We start from the raw sequence: 22508 nt of genomic DNA on the forward strand, positions 1-22508 counted from the left end.
TGAGTTTATAACAAATGTGGAAGCAAAATGTATGACAATAACAGCACAAAGCCCAGGAGACGGGAAATTAATGTATAATGTGTATTTATGGTGTACATGAAGTGGGAGAATATGACCTGATGACAGGCTGTGATCATTTAAGGTATGTACTGTAAATCCTAAAGCAAGTGTGCCCCAAAAGAAAGAAAGACAATGAAGCAAAGAAGTATAGAAAATAAAGCAACAAATGAGCCAAACTGGAATTATTTTTTAAAAAATAAATGGAAATAGCAGAATAAACATGTAGAGCAGAAATGGCAAGATGGTAGATTTTAATCAGTCTTGATTCATAGTCCTAATAAATTTAAATGGTTCAACCATCTGGAATTAAAAGTCAGATATTGTCAGATTGGGAAAAAAATAAAAAAGCAAGACACAACTATATCTTGCCTGGAAAAAACCTGAATTAAATAAAAAGATACAAATAAGGGTGCAGAAAGAGGTACACTGCTAATCCTAATCCAAAGAAAGCTGAAGTGGCTGTGTTAATGCCACATAAATTAGATTTTATAAAAAGAATATTACCAGGGACAAAGGGGCCATTTCATAACCATGAAGGGTTAATTTATCAGAGGGCATATTAAATCCTCAATACCTATGACCTAGTAACAGAGCTTCAAAATGCACAGAATAAAAACATAAAATTGATAAATAAATCCACAATTACAGTGAATATTTGAAATAATAGAGTAAGTAGATGGAAACTGTCTATACGAGTATAGACAGACTGAACAGCGTTATCACACAAATTGTTCCTAATGGACGTTCACAAAACATCCCACCCAACAGCACTAGGACAGGCATTGTTTCTAAGAGCACACATACTGTTTACCAGATTAGGCCATAAAACAAGTCTATAAATGTAACATGATTTAAATCAAAGAAATAGTATTTTCTGATCTCAAAATGGAATTAATTAACATTAGAAATTAGAAAAACAATAACAGAAAGATATCTGGAAAATCCCCAAATAATTGTAAACAAAGTAACACATATAAATAAACCACAGGTTAAAGAAGCCAAAAGCAAAATTAAAAACTTTTTAACAGAATGAAAAAGAAACCGCACATATCAGAATTTGTGAAATACAGCCTAAGAAGATTTTAGAGGCCAATTTATTGCAGTAAATGCCTGCATTAGAAAAGAATGATCTCAAATCAATGGCCTATGCTTCTATTTTAAGAAAGTAGAAAAAGAGTCAATGGAATCCAAAAAAAAAAAAAAAAATTAAAAAAAGAATAATAAAGGTAAGAGCAGTAATCAGTGAAATAAAAAAATACAGATAAAATCAACTGTGAACAAAAAGTTGGCTTTTTGAGAGGATCAATAAAATTGGTAGACCTCTAGCCGGACTGATTAAAAAAAAAAAGAGTGAATGCACAAATTTTCAATATCAGGAATGAGAGAGGGGATAATCACTGTAGATCATACAGATATTAAAAGGATAATAAAGAATTATTATGAATTAGTGAATAACTAATAAAGTGATAATCTAAATGCACCACACTAAAAGCAATCTATACACAGGCTATCGTTAGTTTGTTTAAGGCTGAAGTTGAAAGGAGGAGCCAGGGTCACTTATAAGTCCCTGGGTTGTTACGTCTAGCATATTTTCATCAGTAATAACAGCCAAAAAATTATCTAGTAGCTGAAGTTTGGAGGGAGCTGTGTTAGGCTCTTTCTAGGGGACAAAAAAAACCAGCATGAGTTCCTTTGAACCTCTGTATTATACATATAAAATAATGAAGCAAAAAGTGCTAAGTGATACAGGGTCAAATAAGTACTCTTTGGACTGATGAGAGGGAGTAATTGTAGAGGTCCAGGCAGACCTCTGGGGGAAATTGATCCAAATAGTGCAACATTTATGCTAGATTTATCTCAGCTTGTAATTTCTAGATATAAATAGAAAGGCTAAATAATTTGAGAAACATAGTGATGTCCAACACTTAATAACTGCTTAAAATGTTTTAAATAAATGATCCAAGCTAACATCAAGACATAATTAATAAAAATGTCAAGAGATGGAATAATAGAATCCAATCAATAAAGAATGTAATCTTTTAGGCTAATAAACTAATTCAGAACACTTGGATTGCAAGCAAACCAAGTTTACAGAAAGCCAAGGAGGGACCAAATCCTAAATCAAGTTCCTCTTCTTATGCTGATATCATAGCATATAATGTGTGGAGCAAACAAAAACAGGATGACAGGCTGTAAGTAGACTGTGTTGAAAAGGAACACAGACATTGAAATTTTCACATAAGAATTCCAAGAGGAATTTGCTCTTGGTAATTCGGGTGAGATCCTTTCCATCTCAGTATTGACTCCCAAGAAATAAAACATATCCATATTAGAGTCTTACATTTATCTCTGGCTCATGGTAGCTGTTAACTCACTGTTTCAGACCAACTCTGGATGTTTAGAATTTTCCAATAACATGGATTTAGGTGCATTTCTTCCCCTTTAATCCAAACATGCTGTTCAGAAGTCCCAGATTACCTGGGCACTTTTTTAAAAGTTGAAGTTTATTAACGTCTTTTAGGAGAGAAGTCTTTTCTGGCAGTGTAAAGGGAAGTGCTCACAGGTGCCCTGCTCTCTTGGAATTCACATATACCACGTGTCACTTCTCTGCAACACACCACCAGGCAGGTTAGAACTAGGGACTGTTGCTGATACTCAGCTCCCTCAGAATGAGGGAGGAGATACTAATTTTAAACAAAAGTAACGAAAGTATTTTCAATCTTAGTACAAAACTTATCCAGCCTACTATAGCTTCTTCGGCCACTGGATGAAAAGCAACAGGCGCAGTGGTGAGCTGTTTACTTTTATGTCTCACTGTTTTTTTTTTCTTCTAACACATTTCTGCAAGACACCCAGATGGAACGTATCTGTAACTGATGCCCTGTGGTAGCTGGCGGAGGTTACTGAAAGGGCGTGACAGCCAGTTGACCCTGGCAATTGGAGACTCCTTCCCCCTCCCACGTTCTAGGAATGTTCGTTCTGCCCATGTTCCCGTGGCCAGAACCATTTTGACGATGCAGCCTAAAGAATCAGGTGGTATTGAGACCTCTGGACTGAATACGTGACGGAACCCACTTAAGGCCTCTGTACCAAGTTTTCAGATTCTGACCGGTATGAAAATCTACTCTTACAGCCACCCTGGCCAAGCCTCCTAAATAAGTAAGTTCCTGTGTTTATTAAAATCACCGCGGGGAATGACCTGCTTTTCCTTAGCTCTCTCCTTGCCCTCCGCGTTCTGGGACCAGTTTCAGGTTTCGCCTGGGAACTCCTAAGTTTTTGAACCAACAGTGGTCACGTTCTTGGTTTTCCTTTTCCTTAGCAATGTTTTTCACGGATTGATGTAACCAGTGTTTGATGAAATTCAATTACCTGACACCTATTTTAAAATAATAATCTGAGCTGCATTAATAATCTGCTGAAATCTGTCATAGAATTGCTGCTTTAGGGACTGTCCTCATTTCCTGGGGTCATTTTTGGCATTGTTAATCATTTATGTTTTAGTGTGAGGTGGTCTGGTTGGCTTCAAAGCAAGTCTTGATGGGGAAGCAGTAAACTGCTGTCAGATTTTTCCTGCTAAATATTCGGTTTAATTCAAGCTGATCTCAGACAATGAATCAAGAAAGTGATTTCTCTGTTTTAATAAGTTCTGGAGCACATAGATAATCGCATGAATGTATCTATATAATAAATTGTTAAAAAGTCATCCAATATTACTCAACTATAGGTTTACAAAAACAATGTGGAAACAGTGATTTGTAAAAATTAATTTAAAAACAAATCTGTCAACATCAGAAGGATTGATTAAATGATTCTACCTGTTTTACCTGGTAACCCACAGAGACAGAGCTAACAGTAAGAAGTTAATATCTACTTTATTTATGACATACGTAATACTTATAGATCACTTATTAAATGTCAGAAAATATTCAAAGCACACAATAAACAGTGATTCATTCCAGTCCTCCCAATTATCCTGTTAGGTATGTATTAATGTCCTGACTGCAAGTGAAAGGAGAGAAAAAGGGGGAGAGAAGCTTGCAGAGACCTAAGTACCTGGTATAAGGCAGAACTAAATGTGAGCCCAGGTCTGTCTGGATTTCAGTGCCTAAGGTTTTAACATTATCTTTTACTGGCATTTGGGCCAGTTAGGGCTGGGATATGTTGGGTACTAATTAATTGCAGTAGATTAAAAAAAGGCTAAGATGATATGCTAAGTTTTTAAAACCTTTCACATAAATATAAGTAGAATTAATGAAGACCAAACAAAATTGTTTATTTATTTTGTCTGTGTGCCACTGTTTATTAATGATGTTCAATTCCCAAATATGAATCATTCCTTTAAACTGATATTTTTACAGATATAATCAAGATGAAACAGAATTATTGCTTTAAAATGGAAACTTTAAAGATTTATGTATGCACTTTATTTACCCAATTTACTTCCTCGCATTTATCTGTTTTGTGATTTAAATCTAGTAGTAGTTGTTACAAACTAGAAGATATTTAAATGCTATATTTTATAGACTAAAAATTATAACTCCTAGAAATGATGTTAGATGCAAATCTAATGTTCGTTAGTGACTTAGTGTTTTTTCCTAATACTTAGATCATCTATTGGGGTTATGTAGTATAGTGATTTGAGAGGGATATTTGGAAAAAAAAAAAAAGGACAAGTTGTCCTCTAAGTTCTGATTTGCACCTTTAAATTTTATAAAAACTTAGTATCACAGATTAATTTTATAAATTTTATTAACATGTGTTTACTAAATTAGATTTAAATGTTTGCAGTTGGTAGAATTCTTTTACCTGTATCTGCTTTTATGACATCTGCTGGCAATACCTGGTATTACAGTGCCCCATAATTCACACTTCTCTGCCTTCTGCAACTGCCCAATACTTCTTCAGATAATACTAATTTAATTCACCTTAAGGAACTCAGTGAGTATCCTTGACTAAAAAGGAGGTATTATAATATGAGACCCAATAAAAGAAGAGGGAAAGTTAGCCTTCCAGAGGCTGAAAAATTATTCACTTAACATATTGTGCATATAGTTTCTTTCATGGCTTAGTAATAACAGAGATATAAGACTTTTTTCCCCTGAAAATTCCAAACTCATTCCTTGTATGAGTGTTATATATGTCAATACTTACTGTTGACAGTTGTCACCCAACTATCCCTTCTGACATAATGCCACTCAGACATTCTCTATGATAGTTATTTGATAAAAACTGTTCATTGGAGGAAAACTGAAAGGATAGAGTCTAAATCCATATTAAAAATGAATGAATTGTACCCAGGTCCCTGCATACACTGGGTACACGGGTACAAACCAGAATGCATGAACAAACTTTTTATATTGCCAGGAATCCATTTATCCACAGTCCCATCAGTCAAGTTCAGATACTTGTTGCCAGCTCCAAGATTTATAGTTTGGAGCTGGTTTTTGAAATTGCTTTGTATTTCCATTTAACAGCCAGGGCAGCAGCATGTTAAAATTTTGCCTTGGTCTCCTTGGAGCTTATTTATAAAGCTAATTTGTCTCCGTGGACATTTTTTTTTCCTCTCTCTCATTCAAATGCCAGCTCTAGGCTTCTAAACCATTACCTTCCTCCCACTCACCCCCTGCCTTTTTTTTTTTTTTTTTTTTTTAATCACAAACAAAATACTGTCATAGACAATGCCGTTGCAGGACAGTGATGATTCCTTTGATATAGTCCTCCCAGGCAAGATACAAACCATCTCGCCTTCTGGCCAGAGATGGATTCACTGCCCTCCCTGCAGACACGCAGCACACACACAGAGCACTGGGAAGTGCACATTTACTATACTGCATGCCGGCTGCCTTGAAGAAACTGTAGCTAACCACCTTATTAGTATTCTTGCCTCCACCGTGTCTCACTTGCAGCATCAGAGGGCTGAGCAAAATGCAGTAGAGCAGGGACAGACACAGCTCTGGCAATCATCTCGATGCAGGCTGCCGAATGTTGGGGGTGGGGGATGCAGCACATCAAGATTAATAACCTTGCCGTAATCCGGGGCACCCTGCGAGCAGACACCTCTGCTGACTGACCCGCTCCTGGCTTGATGAATCCGCCTGGGGGAAGGGGGATCCGGAATCTACCTGGTCCTGGGGGCTCCCCTTGATTTTGGATGTTCCTTTTATCCGACACCGATCTGGGAAGGTAACAGTGAGCCGTACCATCTGCAGCACACAGCGGCCGTTGGAGGTTACTACTGACAGTTTCATCACACAGGTTTGTGTGAGTGTGTGCGTGTTTGCGCGTGTTTGGGAGTGCGGGTGCCTGCTTTGGCGTGAAAGAGAACGCGTGAGTGTCGGCCAGTGTGCGTGTCTGTGTGACAACCGAACCAGGTATATCGTCCTGTAGATTTCAACAGCGTGAAAATATTCTCTGGGTACTTGGGCTCCCAGTCCGAAGCCCCCCAGCTTTCACCGCCTCCTTCCTTCCCGGCTCCCCCCTTCTTCTTTTTGCCTTTGATGAGTTTTTGGCTTACTTTCTGGCGGAGACTCTTGGCCACGTTTTTGCTGGGGATGGAAGATCAAATCAATGGAACCTTTGAAAACTGATTATTTTTCTCCTGTGTGACTTTAAAAAAAGAAGAAAAGAAAATAGAGTAGTGCCAGATAAGCTAGAGGATTTTAAATTTTCCGTGGTGAACTTTGAGGATCCAAACAGAAGGTAAGTCACGGGACTTCCTAGGTCCTGGTCCTTGCTTGCCTGTAATGTTTGTGTTTTCCTGTTTGTTTTCGGAAATGCATTTGCAGTTTAGAAGCGCAGTTTTGGAGATTGTCATGCTCAGAAGAACTCAATGTGTGGCATTTGGGGGCTATTTTCATACCAAGGGGATTATTTCCTTTTGTATAACCATCCCCCCTCACCCTTCCTTCCATTTTTATACCTTTTATTTATCTAATATTTTCACAGTCGATTTTGCATTTATGGAATATGGAAAAAATTAATTCCAGGCTTCTCCCTCCTTGAAATACTCTTTAAATTTGAGGGCAAAAAAATCAGAAAAGCTACTGGCAGAGGCTCTGAGTTAGAGGCAAAAGTGCGTCTGCTCAGAGACCAAGGGTGGGGGTTGGGGGTGCAATCCAGACTTTTATGATAACTTAATAGAAGACTTTTTTTTTTTTCCATAACACTTATAATTTTTCTTGAATACTTAAATCTGCTCTGGAGAGTAGTGAATGTTTGGAATACAGAAAAGCTGTTTCAAGAGCTCTTAATTGGCACAAATGAGAACAAATTGGAAATTGTTCAGTGTTTTGAACCTCTCTTTTTTGCACTGATTCTCTTGCCATTGCATCTCATTAACCTTTCTGGATGCAGCATCCCCTGATTAAGACTAGTGCCTCTCATTTTGGAACACCCCTTTACCCTACATGGTCGCTGGAGAAGGGAGTGTGGCTGCAAATTGCTCTTAATTGTCCACTCTTGGCTGTAAAAGCAAGCAGGCAGCATCAGGAATTCAGGTGACTTTAGTCAAATATCTTGCCTAACTCAGTCCCTTTAGTGTTTCCCAGTGGTTAGCCGTGCTCTTTCTTTCTTTTTGTTTTTTGTTTTCTTTTTCCTTTCCTTTTCCTTCCAAGTGAAGCATAGATAGTATTTTACCTGTTTCCATTCTGAGGTCATTTAATTAAAGCCAAATACCATTTCATTGTGATAGCATCTGTGTTCCTGTATCTGAGAGTATTTTTATCTCTGCATTGGCATCACTTAGCTTCTCCCAAGAAGTGAGAATCACTGGTAAATATATTTCTAAAATGCTGAGACCCCAAGTGGAAGCAAAAGAGCTTTAATCAAAGAATATGGATGGTTTATTCTAAAAGGAATAGTGGTATTTTATGGACTATTAGCCAACTCAAACTCTTACTGTGAACATATTCATGAGAGAGATGACAGGTGTGTTAACTAGGCAGAGTGGGGCATACATAAGGGTTTCTCATGATGTCTGTGTATGGAGAGAGATGGTGCAAATTGTAACAGATTTATTCAGAGACAGTTGACTGGGTCAGAGATTTATGAGAGCATCCAAGTTGAGATAGCAGAGATCATATTCAAAACATTAGATTAGAAATTAGAAATAATATTATTGCTTTTCTCTAAAATGAGATTTTTGAAAATCCTTAACTAAAAAGGAGAAAAAAAATCTTAAAGATGAGATTCAACTCTGGTATTGCCATGAGCGATCCCTACCATCTATTTGATATTTCTGCATAATGGTATTAGTGAAACAGTTAAAGGAGAGCAGATGTTAAAAGATCCCTCCTCTCTTCTGTCCGGTAACTGATACTTACTACACACCGTCCTCTTGGTGGAAAACAAAAAAACCAACCCTGTGGGTAAACTCTTTGCTGTCAGTATAATTTACGATGTGTCTTTCTTGTCAGCTCTTTCTGTTCAGGATATTTTCATCTGTTACTCATAGTAGTTCCAGTTACATTTCCCTTATCAGGAGAGGGACTTTTTATCATTTTTAAATGAACTAGGAGAACCCCCCCCCCAAATTTTCATTTTCTTTGTGGAGAAAACAACCTGGGACTCATGAACCCTGACGGCGAATGTGATCTATAAACAAGAAACACAAAGTTCACTGTTCCAGGGAGAGAGCAGAGCCCTGACGCTCCAGGTGCCAGTGGGTTCTGTCAGGGGACTGGAGGTTGCCCAGACCCTGCCTGGGCCGTTCTTTAGGTCGGTCAGCTCCTTATTAGCCTGTACTCTTGATGACCAGGGCCGGGTACAGAGGCCAGTGTTAGGGCTGTGTTAGGGCTGTTCTGCTGAGGAGAAGCCCTCTGAGAACGCTGTTCTGGAAGTTGGCAAAGTCGTGCCTCTCTTCCTTGAGGGTATCTCACTGACTGCTCCTCCTCCCATTCACAGTCTCACCCAGCGTGGGTATATTTAGACTTGTGATGTTGGTAAAAATTAATTGCATAGGTTATTCTCAACACCATCTTTAAAAAAATAATAAGGGTAACATCTTGGCTTTTGTGTATTTGAGATTTAATCATTGTAATGAGTGAATCTTCTAGCCATAGCAACACTTTCATTATCACTTATTTCAGGCTAATAATAGAAGTGGGGTCCATGCCAACTCAGGATTTTCTGATTACAGCTCATGCAACGCGCAGAGCAGCTCCCTGGGACCTCCAGGATTCCTCGTGGTGCCTAGGCAGATGTGACTTGGTATCTTTATTATCAGCTCAGGTCGGAAGGAGCACGGATAAACAGCTTCCAGCCAGAACTGGCTCCAGATCCATGGCTTTCTTTTGTCTTCTCTGGCTTTGTTTTGTGATAGAGGGTGTTTCACAGTTTCACAGGGTTGGTTTGTTGGCTGAGTGAGTTCAGAACAGAAAGGAGAAGGAAGGGAGTTTTCCATCTCAGTAGAAGTAACATGTCAGAGTTGCCAAAGAAAAGGCTGAAGTTGCCTCGAGGAAGTAGATGCAGGGTTATATTTTCAAAAGAATGAATTGGTAGAGGGTTGCCTTAGTTTGTTTGGGGAGGATAAAGAAAATCCCACTTCCTTCTCTGTTTAGTTCCAGTCAGTTGGCCGGCCTTCCTGTGGGTCTTTGCTCAAGTGAGCCAACCAGGCCCACCCTTCTCCAGAGTGCTTCTGTGTTTTTAAGACCCAGGGCACTTAACACATGAATGGCCCTTTCCTTTTGTAACAAACTGAGCTCACAGCTGGGAAGTCAGCTACTGAGAATCTTTAAAGGAAGCCGGAAAGATCACCTAGTAAATTGATGAGCAGAAAGGAGCTCTTGGAGCTCGGGCCCTGGAGGTGGGTGAGCACCCAGCTGATTACACTTGGGGTTTTTACTGCTGAGTCATTACAACAGCCTGGAGCTGTGTGTTAGCTCCGCGGACCGCTGGTGTTGGGGCTGATGCTAACAGGCAGTAGCATCAGCCTGCAGCAGACAGTGCCGGCTTTTGGATGAAGGAGATGCCCCCTCTGATGACAGATGCGTTTGTGTTGTTTTGTATTGTTTTTCATCGCTTAAAAATAACCTCTCAGGGTCCCCAACAAGTTACAAGGGAAAAGATAGATTCATTGGAGTGTGAATAGGACAGGGGCTTTGCAGTTGCCTAAATCAGTTCACTCAATTACCTGTATCACCATTCGGGGCCACTCAGTAATCACGGCTAAGATGGGGAGAGTGGAAGCTGGGGTGAGAATCAGAAGAAGGAAAACCCTGGCCTGAGAAACAGAAGGTGTCAGTCAAGTGTTGGTAGTGCTGCTTACTGGTCTCAGAACCCTGATTTCCTTCTGTATAGTTTGGAAAAATGCATTCTTAACCCATAGTGTTGTCCTGAGGATTATGATGGAATATTGCAAAATAAAATGATCTGTAATTATACATTGCTATGGATATGTAAGGTACTATAGTAATGACAACTTCATATAATGTTCAAGACTCTACAAAATAATGTCACCAGTATAATTTTAAATTAAGTTGATGAAGAAGAATTGGTCTTTTCTTTATGATGGTGATCAATATTTGCATTGTTAGAATTTGGGTGTTTTTCATGTGTGTTGACTGTACCTCTTCTCAGTAATTTCTGTGGTATATTCCTAGTTACTCTGGGGTTTGTGTGTGTGTGTGTGTGTGTGTGTGTTCACATGTACGTAAGTGCAAGCAATTGACCATTCTGTAAGGGGAATAATTTTTGATTCCTAAAAAACAGAAAATGTGTAATAACTTTAATCCATTGGCACTGAGTATCCAGAATATGCAAGAAATACTTGAACCCTCTATCCTGCCTGTTCTGTGGGAATACACAGCTTCTTACAAAGTTTGTGGGCTTCAGAAAACTCTAGTCTGCAATGACGCTGTTGACTAGAATTTGAGTTAAACATAGAAATTTTGTCAATAGGGTATTTATTTGTAATAATAGCACAGGTCATGATGATGGTTACACTGAGTTACATTTGCGGGACAGATAGACCAGGATTAAAAGGCTGAGTTGGAGACCATGATGGGAGGAGAATGTGGCAGTGGTGAACACTAGCTTTAAAGTTGGACAGACTTGGGGTCAGATACCTAATCTCTTAGCAACTCAGCTGTCAAATCTGTAAAATAGGGACAATGAGTCATTCAGAGGGCATTTGTGATGAATGAATAAATGATTGTATTTAGAGCCCTTGGTAAAACCCTTGACAAGAAATTGGAATTCTACAGGTCGTTCATATGTAAACTCGCTCTCCTCTTTGTCTGGCTTAAGAATTAGGAAGAACACGCGAATCCATGTATTGAGGTAACTGATACAGGTGGGCTGAAGCCCCCAACATAACCTGACAGCTAAGTAAAACTGGGCAGAGAAAGCTACATTTCTGTACAGTAGCTCATTTCATAAACCATGGTTTCATCAGATTCTTTCTCGGAGCAACCACAATGCCCTTTCAGGATGTCACTTCACTTATGCTTACAAGTTCTGAAATGATATTGAATGTAAGTAGCGAGAATCATGTGCACCCAGCCGTGTGTGGTTGCAGAAACACAGTTCAGATGTCAGCAAGTGGTGTTAACATTGCTCTTCATCTAGCATCTCGTTTTGTTCCCAGTCAATGAAACGACGCATATTTATGAAACACCTACCAGGTTCAAGCACTGCACTCATTGCGGGGGGTAGTGCAAGGGCTCTCCTGCTCCCGTCTCTTTGCTGCAGTTCCTGCATTTGGACGGGCCATACTGCAGTCATCAAGGCTGCCTGCTAGAATTTGGACAGGATGGTTCAACAGAATTAAGTTTCCTCTGCCGGAGCCTGACCCATGCGGGGCTGTGTCCTTGTGTGTGACCTTTATTTAGTTCAGGAACGTATTACGAAAGATGTAAAAATCCTTGTTCCTGTTGATGTAGCTGAGCTGAGCTGTCGGTGATGAGTCCAGTTCTGCTTTGCTAGCTGCACGGCTGGTACCACTTGACCCAGGTGTTTCCGTTCTGTGAAGTCAGCCTTCCTCTGTGCACGATGGGAGCAGGGTTTTGTCCTTCAGATTGTGGCTTCTCTCTCTTTACAGAATGGATGGATGAAGTCTATTTTATGGCTTGCCGAGAAGGAAGACGGCATCCATACTTCCTGCATTTTAAGGCCCCATTCCTTACAGTCCAGATCTCATAGACTGAGAAAGAGAAGAGAGATGTCAGTTGGTCACAATAACAAACACAAGTTCACTGGCCTCTACCTCAGCCTCCAGTACGGCTAAGGTACAGACTGAACTAAGGCGGTGTCCTGCTCAACATACTGCAGGTTGTTGCCAGCACACAGCGAGAAAATACAATAAATTAAAATAAATTCTGTCATGTGTTCAACAAATATATTCCATGTACCTGGCACTGTGCTCCATGGGTTAGATTATTTACTTCTCAAAAAAATCCGTAAGATGATACTATTATTCTTACATTACAGATGAGGCAAAAGGTGAGTCATTTCTTTACCCCCAGCACAGATTCACTTCAAAGCTCATGTGTTTTCTTCTATCCCATGTTTTGTTGTTCAGGCTGCAAGGCCAATGCTTCTTCACATAAATCCCTGAATATAGATAGTCGAGAGCAAGCTTTCTCTGAATGCAAATCAAATAATCTTTCTCCCATAACAAGACTCCGTCTTAGTGGAAAGATGTGGTCTCAGTGTCCCTAAGGGACCTCTGAAGGGGCGTCTCCCTGAACCAGTGAGTCTCTGATGGAGTGCATTATCAGTGTCACATTTTCGTGGCCTCTGAAAGCATGCATAGTTGGAGGTAGCTCTCCGTTAAACTTTGACTGTTACCAAAATCTTACTGGAATATCTGATGGCGTGTGGAGTAATTGCAGTGGTGTGAAAGTCCTGCAGTTACAGGACAAGGAACAAAGTAAAGAAATGAATGTCTCCTAGGCAACATTATATAAATAATAAGTAGCACTGGGCTGTATTTTTGGAAGGCACTTTATGAGAAGTATCTCTCAAAATGTTTATCTGCTCATTAGTTATGTAACTTTTTGCAGATTACTTTTGTGCCCACATTTCCTTATCTTGCCTATCACAGTTATTATAAAAAGACTAAGAAAAATAAAACTTATGAAGAACCTAGAACAGAGACTGGAATTTAGTCACTGCCCAGTAAAAGATATCTCACAATGACAATAGTTACATTTATTCATTTATAATGATAATAACTAGTACTAGCAGTACTGATTATGATAATAATTTAGCAATTTCAGTTTGCACGTAAGCCTTCTTGTACTCCGTGGTGCCTGAGGTTGCGCGAATTGTCACCTCACATGAATGAACAGAAAAGTGAATTTCTGTGTCTGTCTGGCCATCAAAATATGAAAGAGAGGAGGAAAATTGTCTTTCAGCAGTATTGATGTCTGTGGGGAACATGTTGATGGAAAAAGAGTGATTTGGTAGAGAGCATTCAGGAAGACTAGAGAAACAAAGAGGACCAAGTGAGAATTTCATGAGCTGGGGAATTCCTCCTGGAGCCAGATCCTAAAATTCTGTGAGCTTGGGAATCCAGCTCAATGCTTGGCTGTAAACAGGAGAAAGGGTCACATTTTGGAAGCTTTCTTGATAAAAAGAAGAGGTAACAATCTTCCTTTGACTTTGTACTGACAAAGAGAAAAGGAAATTTCAACTCTACCTTTTCTCTCATCCCTGCAAAATTTCTCCAGCTTTTATATTTAATGTAGATATCTCAGTGATTTTTTTTTTCAGTTTCTGGTGTTTTAGCTGTTGCTTTTTGAATGTATATGAACAAAAATATCAGCATGTTAAATGTTTGATGGTAAACTATTCCACCATGGGAGATTTAAGTCCTTTATGATGGCACTTTTCATTTTCATGTTCATGTCACAGAAGCAAGGACCAAGTAAACACGATGGTTCACGATGTACTTCTTTTAAAAAGTATGATTTGAATGAAAACCTTTGACCATATGTACCTGGCACCTAATGGATACTCAATATGGAACACATGTTTCAGTACAGAAAAGTTTTCTGTACAAATTGAGACAAATATTTGGATAGCAGAGTAAAAACCGTGTGAAGACCAAGCATTGTGAACACTTTAATAAAAGCAAACTCTTTCCCGAAAACAAGCAAATGATGAACAACACAAACAATGGATGGATTTGCTCATTTCTTTTCCTGTCAGTATGTACAGTGACAATAAACACAATATGAATTCCCCCAGGACACAACTCCACTCACCCTCTTCGAAAGGAAAGCCATGTTTATACGTGACTTTTGCTACAGAACTTTCATCTGCCAAGAAACCTGGATGAGTACCCATTAAACATTTTATTAATCACCCTGTTCTGATTCCAGTGCCCAGAGTAGGAGCACACACGAGTGCAGGTTTACGTTTTTCTGTGTCTCCCGACTGCAGACGTTTTCATGAACTGCGGTCTCTTGCTCACATGTGGCTGAGTTCTTCCTGTGTTTACCTGGTCGACGCCGCCTCCATTCTCCCTGTTCTCTTCCTTGACCTGTCCTGTCTTACTGCCCTGGTTCTCCTGGCTGCGTCTTTGCCACTGCCAGTTTGGTTTTCATTTCTCCCTTCACTTGTAGGCACTGGTGCGCTCTTCCCAAGCTTTGACTAAGTGGAATTCTGTTCTCCCTAGCTGGTATACGGTTTTCTCCTAAGAGTTATTTGACTCGGGGGAAAATACACAGACACACACACATACAGACACAGGTACATATGTACTGGAAATGTATACATACATAGTGTATACACATGTGTATATAAATTTCTACTCCTGAATCTAAAAACTGTGCTGTGAATCTAGGACAAGATCTCGTTTGCATCAGTGAATCGGAGTTCTCAGTGAATGCTTTTGTGAGTAACCTGTCCTTTGCTGCTGCGGTGCCACTTAATCTGTGGTCAGTGAACACCCACTGAGTTTATATTATATTCCAGTTACAGTGTGGAAGACAGAGTTGTACACAATGTGATTTTCCCCCTTCAAACCAGTAGTTTGGTGGGTAAGAATTGAGATAGGGGCTGGGCCCTGTGAGAGGCCTTGAAAAAAAATCACAAAATTAACACAATAGTCATCCTGAACTTAATACAGCAGTATTCTAGGTGATATGCTAGGACTTCACAGTTGTGGAAGGGGAGTACCGTTACTTTCAAAATACAGATGATGAAATTGAGCCTCAGACAATCTGTGATTTGTCCAGGGAAGTGAGTCATTACCTGCAGGGCATGATGTCTGTCCAGGCACATCTGGCTCCAGAGCCTGGGTACCTCGATGGCTCCCGTTCTGGACTCAATCCTGCCAAACACTTAAAGCCATACTCTGTGTTTTCTGTTATTCCTTATTTTAATTTGTTCTGTGTCTTTTGGGTGAAAATTGTTTTTTTGTGTTTTGTTTTGTTTTGCTATAGCATTTTTTACCTTAAGTAATTTTCCTGGACTCCTTTCTTTTGCTATCAACAATCACCGTTAAGAGAGCTTGAAAGCAAAGGCACAAAGACATCCCTCTAGTGTCCTCTCTTTCTCTTCCTCATCACAATCTGAATATGTCCCTTTTCTATTTTCTGGAAGGGGAGCAAGTGCTTTATGCAGATGGTCGGTTGGGCAGACAGATGGTCCAAACCTCTCTAATGGTATGTTCTAGAGGGAAGCCTGTCTGTGAACTGCCAGCTCAGAATGGAAAGGCACTTAACACGACCACAAAGAGTTCCTAGAAAGGCTGCTCTGTGCCCTTCTGGTCTTCAGCCCACTTCTTTCATTTGGAGTTCTTGGAGATTTGAGAGACACTTTTTCTGCCATAAGTAGGTGGCAGTTTCTCTTTCTCTCAAGCCAGAGGGCTGATAGTTCCCCAACAATAAATTCAGAAATTTTTGCCAGGTACTTGATTAGAGGTCATTTTTCCTTGACTCAGGGACTGGATCCAAGGTGAGAATCCAGGAGAAGCAAAATGGAGACTATCTGAAGATGGTCTGCTCTAATTCTGACCACATCATCTACTTAAAGAAGCAACGGAGGTTTCTGCCCATCAAGAGGAAGCCACTCAATCCAGTTGATTCTATAGTCGTTACTGTCCATCTCTGGAGGGGACAGTCCAGAGTCACCGGCCAGGCTGCTCTTTTAAAGATGCCTCGACTCTGTTCCCTGATGAGAACAGAGCTATGAGATTCAGAAACAGAAAAGGGGCCAATTTCCTCTTCCCATCAGGGCCTGAGGACGGTTCCAGAAAAACCTACCCTCCTCAGTATCTGTTTTACTCACTTGTACCTCCTCGCGGAGTGTAGGTGACGTCAGAGTCTGGAATATAAGGAGATCTTTCCTGTTCCTGTCGTCTTTCCCCCTTTGCCTTCCTACCAAGTAGAGGACACAGGAGATGCCAAAAAGCCAGTGTCAGGCAACAGCTCCGTCTCTGACATTTACTCAGACTGTCTTTGCACGTGCTAGCTTGCGTGGACTTCTGATTTCCTGTTTCCTTCTCTCTGGCTTTTTATACCTTTAGCGCCATCCTCTACTCCAAGTTTTCCATCGACCTCAGGCCACCTTCTTCTTTGGTGACACCTTCGATTGCTTTCAAGCCTGCACCCTTTGTTCTAATCTCAGGTCTGCACAATTACACAGATTTAAGTCACTGAGGGATTCAGATTAGAGTCATTGCCTCTGCGAACTCCTGCCTTGTAGGACTGAGTTGTGATGCTGAGCTCTTCAGCCGTCTTGCCAGGAGTGAGGGGCAGGAACTGCCTTTCATAATAACCCCAAGTATTCCCAGCCAGCAACCCTACTTGATATATTTGTCTCATTTCTCTGTCATTTGATGAAAACATCTTTAAACACAGTGTTCCTGTCTGCAAAATTTGGATCATGATAACAGCTAGCGTTTATTTAGCATTAATTATATGTTTAGAACTTTATATTCATTATCAAAAATGTGATCACCTGAAAAAAAAGATGAGGTAGATATCATACTAATGTTAAAGGTGAGGATATTTAGCCTCAGAGAGGTCAAGTAAATGGCCAGGACCCCAGAGCAGAGGCCTGGCTGCGCCAGGTACCTATGCTGGGAAATATTATGGGATTCTGCCTTCTAAGTTATTTCAGAAACATGTACTTTCCCTCCCAGGGGAATACCTGGGAGTGTGTTTGGTTGTGTAAGGAAAAGCTTTGTAAACTTTAAAGCTCTATGCAAATGTTAATTGTTGCTATGTTCTATCCTAAGATTATTTATGGATGACACTGCATATATTTATGCAGCTCAGTATAACAAATGGCTGATTAAGGGGCAATCATTTCTCAATTTTAGAGCAGAAATTTTGTGGATGCTTATGAAATAGAGCTCTGAAAACAGATGTGTGTGGCAGCCTGGTTGGTGTGTCTGTTGAAGTACAGTAGAACCTGACTAAATTACACTAACGAGTCAGAGGCCCATTACAAATTACCACCTCTGCCCAATTAGTGCAGGAGTAACAGAGAGACGACTAAGGAAGCAAACTGATACAAAGGGAAGATAAAACTTCAGGTAAACTTCACCACACACACGCATGTGTGAGCACACATTCACACACACACACACACAAACACACCTCCCTCTACTGTAGGTAAAGTTGCTGCCATTAGCATGAAATATACACATATCTGTACAATATGGATCTATGTGTATATAGGAATTGCCCAGTTTCTGTCTCTGTCTCTCTCTCTTAGTCTCAGTTTCTCTCTTAGAGGAGAAAGTAATCAGTGGCAGTTCACTGTTTTATGGTTCCAGGAAAACTACTCTATCAGAATGTTATGTTGCAGTTGGAACATTATGATACAGTAGATTGTAGTGCTACATTTAAATTTTATTACACACTTTGAGGGATGTCCTACCATCCTGAGTACTTCAGTAGGTATTGTCACTTTGGAATCTTGTCAGTTACAGTACTTTTATCTATGAAGTTTTTCCTAGAAGTCTGTCTTTATCTCTTCTCAGGGAGCAGGGCCCTTGCTTCCCATATTCTCTCAAAAAACTTATTTTGGGGACAAAAATAAAAGGCAAGTTATCTACCAACTTCCTTGTAATTCTAAAAATCTCACCCTTTTAGAGCTCAAAGAACAATACACAAATTAAATAATTAAGTATATTATTTTTCACAGGGTTTTAACAGTTTCAATGTAAGACTTAGGGGAATTTATAATTAGAAACCAGGCAATGACTAGTTATATATTTCATTTATTTGTACAAGTTACTGACAGCGACAGAGATAAACTTAGATCTTGTTTAATTTTTAGTATAAACACATGTAAGTCATATGACTGTTATGTTTAATTTACAGATGAAGAAACTGAGGCTTAGAGAGCTCAAGTGTCTTGCAAATGCTAATACAGCTAATGATTGTCAGAGCTGGGATTTAAGAAAACGCATACCCTGTTTCAGTGGAACTTACAGTTTACCAAACATACAGTCACATTCAGAGCAAGTTTATGCTAAAATTATGGCTTTGAAGCACAGATCAGCTTAATTAACATGACAGCCTACTCTAATCACCTTTTTTTCTCTCTGCTTCTAAACTCTTTACTGGGCTCTGATCAGATGCTCACAGTGTTGTCATGTTTCTTTAGTTTTAGTTTTGTGGCTTCGGAATTCCTTTGCACTTTACTCTGTGCCTAATGACTTGACTTGTTACATTTAAAATTGGCAGTTTTTGTGCCTACAGTCTAGCAAAAACGTGCTTGTTGCCTTTTTGGTAAGGACACAGGCCACACTTGTCCTCAGTTTTCTGTGCCAAAGAGAAAAATCCAGCCACAAATTCCATGTATCCTGGTATGTGCATGCTTTTGTCAGGTGACTCCCAGCAAGAAGCAGGGTCTATCTTCTCACTTCTCGAGTCTGGATGACCTTGTGTCTTGCTTTGCTCGAATGTGGGAGAAATGCCATTGCATAAGTAAGCTATAAGGACAGGCTGTAGAAAGCCTATAGCTTCATTTTCTTCCCTTGGGGAGCTGCCCTGAGACTGCTGTGAGAGACAGCACATCTAGCCTAGTGGAGGTCACACAGAGGCCCCCTCCCTCCTTTCTCCTCCTGTCATGTCACCGAAAGCCAGCTCCCGCTGCTGGACACGTGGATCAGTCCACACTGGGCCTCCCAGCTCAGTCTGTTCTCTAGCTAAATGTAGCTGCTTGAGTGAGTTAAGGTGGAAGGAGTAAGGGAACTGCCCATCCAATACAGAGAACAGTTAGATACAAGAAATCTTTAAGTCTCTGTGTCTTGGGATGATTTACTACACAGCCACACTTAACTGGAACATGGAATAGGCTCGCCTATTATACAAGCGTCTTTCAGTCCCTGAGATTTCAATTGGGTGTAGGTGTGGATTTGTGGGTTTCTCAAGTTGTTGTTTTTCTGTGTTTTCTTGAGAAAGAGCAACCTGGTACAGTGAAGATAGAGTGCTTATATAAACATTCGAGACGCTGCGAATCAGCTGCTTGGCATTCATTCAGCTTCATTTTTAATGTTGTTTTTGAGTCATTATTTATGTATTCAACAAATAAATACTTAGAACCTACTATGTGGCAGACACTGAACTCAGTATAAGTAATGTCACCTTCATTCTGAGAAGCTTCAACATAGAAAGGAAATGAATTTCCCTGAGACATCTAGGGTGTTAATTTTTACACACACACTTTCTCTCTCACCTTCTCTCTCTCCAGCACTCACTCTGTCTCACACACACACACACACACACACACACACACACACACACAAGTACTCATTCATACTCCCATTTGTGGATTTCTTCTTCCTGTTATTGGAAGGAATAAAAGTTACCCTCTTTGGACCATATTATGAAATAATAATTTGTTTGCATGTTTTATTTACATATGTTCAAATTTAATTTTCCTTAAGCCTTTGAGAAAGGTATTATTTTTCCATTTTACAGATGGGAATACTGAGGGTCAAAAGACTAAGAATTGGGCTCAATGTCATGCACTAGATGGAGGGATTGACACGTGGGTTGTCTTTCTTCCCCTCCCGGGACCTTCCCCCTGCACTGGACATCCTAGCTCGAAGCAGGACTAGGAGGCCAGCCCTGCTGCCTCGATTTCATCTTTCATGGCCTTTTGTTTTTCTTTTCTATTTTTTCCCTTTGTCCCTCTGTCACTCCCTTTTCACCTTAGCCCTTCCCTTAACTGGCTGATAGTTGGAATTCTTTACTCTACTGGGCCTTTTTTTCTAGAATAGAAAGAACATTTTTCTCTAGATATTGAAAACCACTTGTCTCCTGAGAGGCAAGCTTGCCTCAGACTGACCCTTGTGTGGTGGCGTGGGTCTTGATTTGCTTGTATGGTCCAATTTATTCAGAATTAAAGTGTCAGGGGAGTAAAGTCTGGGGAAAATAAATTTTCTCATTAACGCCTCATAAGTTATTTCTTGGGAGATAGGCAGTGTTTTCTTTGTTCAGCATCTTCTTGGAACTTGTGAAAAAAAAGATAAGATGAACTGAAGGTTACATGTTAAATCTTACTTTCTGCTAATCCTGAGGTGTAGCTTACTGGCAGATCTAAGGGATAAGGGATGGAAGTTAAGTCAGACTCCTTGCCTCATACCTACAACATGTCCCAATTTAATTTTCTTCCTTGTATTACTAGATAATTTTTCTCCTCCAGAATCTCATTACCTTATTTGATTCTGTACTCAGGCTTATATAACCAATGTCTTTTTCCATATACCATTTGGTAAATGCAGCCCGACTGGTAAACACTCACTGATACCTGTAACCCAGAAGATAACACGGCTTATCTTCAACTTTACAGCAGTCCTGGTTCGATGCCTAATCTACTGGATGATGGAGGGGCCACTTTATAAAGGCTTTTCACATTATCGCTCCTCTTTTACTTTCTTCAAAGCCACCATGCTCTATAGTTCTTGGCTTGCCTTTTTTAATAAATATTCTATAGCATTAGAGTTTACCGAATTCTCTCTTATCTATAAAATTTGCTTCTGCTCTGCTCATAATAGACTCTGCTCTGAGATTTCCTTTAGCTCTTCTGTGCTGTGTTTCCCATTGTAGTTACAGTTGCTCATAATATATACTCAGCGAACAAAGAAAATTGTAATATAAAATACAGATCCACTTTTTAAATTTTTTTTCTTTCCAGTAATTCGTTTCTTCTAGTCCTTTGTTAATTTTTTTTTCGGATCTGTCATCCACGTCAGGGTTGATATTGTGAGGTTTCCTTAGCACCTCTGTTGAAGCAAAAAAAGTAATATGTTGAACTAAAAAGAGCCCTTGACTTGAAATCAGAAATGAAGTTCCTCCGTTTCATAGCTGTACAACCTCGGGCAAGCTGTTTGCACTTTCTGAAATCAGCTTCATTCCTTTGTTGAGTGGGGATCATACCTGCCTCAAAAGCGTTTTCTTCAGTGCAGAAGATTCTGCATCTATGAGGCAGTAAAATTGTGAGCATTTTGAAGATAGAGTGACTCAGGTTATCCAGTACAGAAACCTGATGGCTCATTTCATAGCAAGAAAGAGGCAGCAAAGAGAGAGAACAATGTCCAAGAGTGTATTGAATTAAAATCCTCACTTTAAAAAATGTTCTTATTTTTATGAAATTAGCCAGTTTTTGATGTTAATACTCAGTGTAGAAAATAATGTGAACAAATGGATAACAGTTGGTAGCAGTGTCTATTGCTACAGTAGCACTTTTAGAAAGCGATTTGACTTTATGTATTATAGGTCATAGAATTGTTCATTTGCCTTGGTCCCTTTCTGGAAATCTATCCTAAGGAAATATGAAAAATGTGGTATGCACCAATAAAGCTAATAAATTATGTAACATAAAAAAAGTCATCAACTGACATGCCAAACAAGAAGATATGGGTAAACTAATTATGCATAGATATAAGGCAGCTATTAAAATTTACAACCTGGAAGACTTTGTTTAATAACAACTATATAAAGGCTATGCATATATATGTAAATTTGGAAGACTGAATAGCAGTGCACTGAGATACTCATAGTGGTTGCATTATGAGGGTTTTTTTTTTTCTTTTTCCCTAAGTGGTTTTATTTCTGAAAGCAGAAGATGTTTGGACCAGCTAATATAACTCTTGGTTGCAGACAACCATAATCTGACTCCAGAAGCCTAAATTAATTGGACTTCAAATTTCCCACTTAACAAGAAGTCCAGAAATGGTAGGCCATGGTTCCACGACTTAATATTATTATCAGGGCCAGGGAGTCTGTCGGCGTTTAGCATTTGGCTGCCGGATGAGTGCTGAAGTCCTCATCCTCTAATCTACATTCAAGGTGGAAAGAATGGAGAAGGGGCGAGATGCGTGTCAGCTGCATCCGTGTCTTTTTTAGCTGGAAGGAAAAGAAGACCCCCAGGCTAAGTCTCTGAGGATGAAGTGCAGACGGCCATCCCTACCTGGAATGCTGGTTGGGGAGAGCTCATGAGAGGGGAAAAAGACAAGGAAGGTTGAAAATAACTCTGGG

General features: G+C 39.8%; 1 protein-coding gene across 5 annotated transcripts in view; it reads left to right on the plus strand.

Moving 5' to 3' along the window:
- The first annotated feature begins 3041 nt into the window (after window positions 1-3041).
- The window catches only part of LRRC4C (leucine rich repeat containing 4C), a 1083236-nt gene continuing 1063769 nt past the window's right edge, over window positions 3042-22508 (plus strand). For 3 of the 5 annotated variants that reach the window (XM_074372153.1, XM_074372151.1, XM_074372150.1), the window contains exon 1: window positions 6017-6759. The gene's annotated coding sequence lies outside the window, so the exon portion shown is untranslated. Of the gene's footprint in view, window positions 3220-6015; window positions 6760-22508 lie in introns of those variants that run through there. The other 2 variants (XM_074372152.1, XM_074372154.1) reach the window with 2 other exon arrangements.

Source organism: Camelus bactrianus, chromosome 10 (assembly GCF_048773025.1).
Source record: "Camelus bactrianus isolate YW-2024 breed Bactrian camel chromosome 10, ASM4877302v1, whole genome shotgun sequence".
NCBI lineage: Eukaryota > Metazoa > Chordata > Mammalia > Artiodactyla > Camelidae > Camelus > Camelus bactrianus.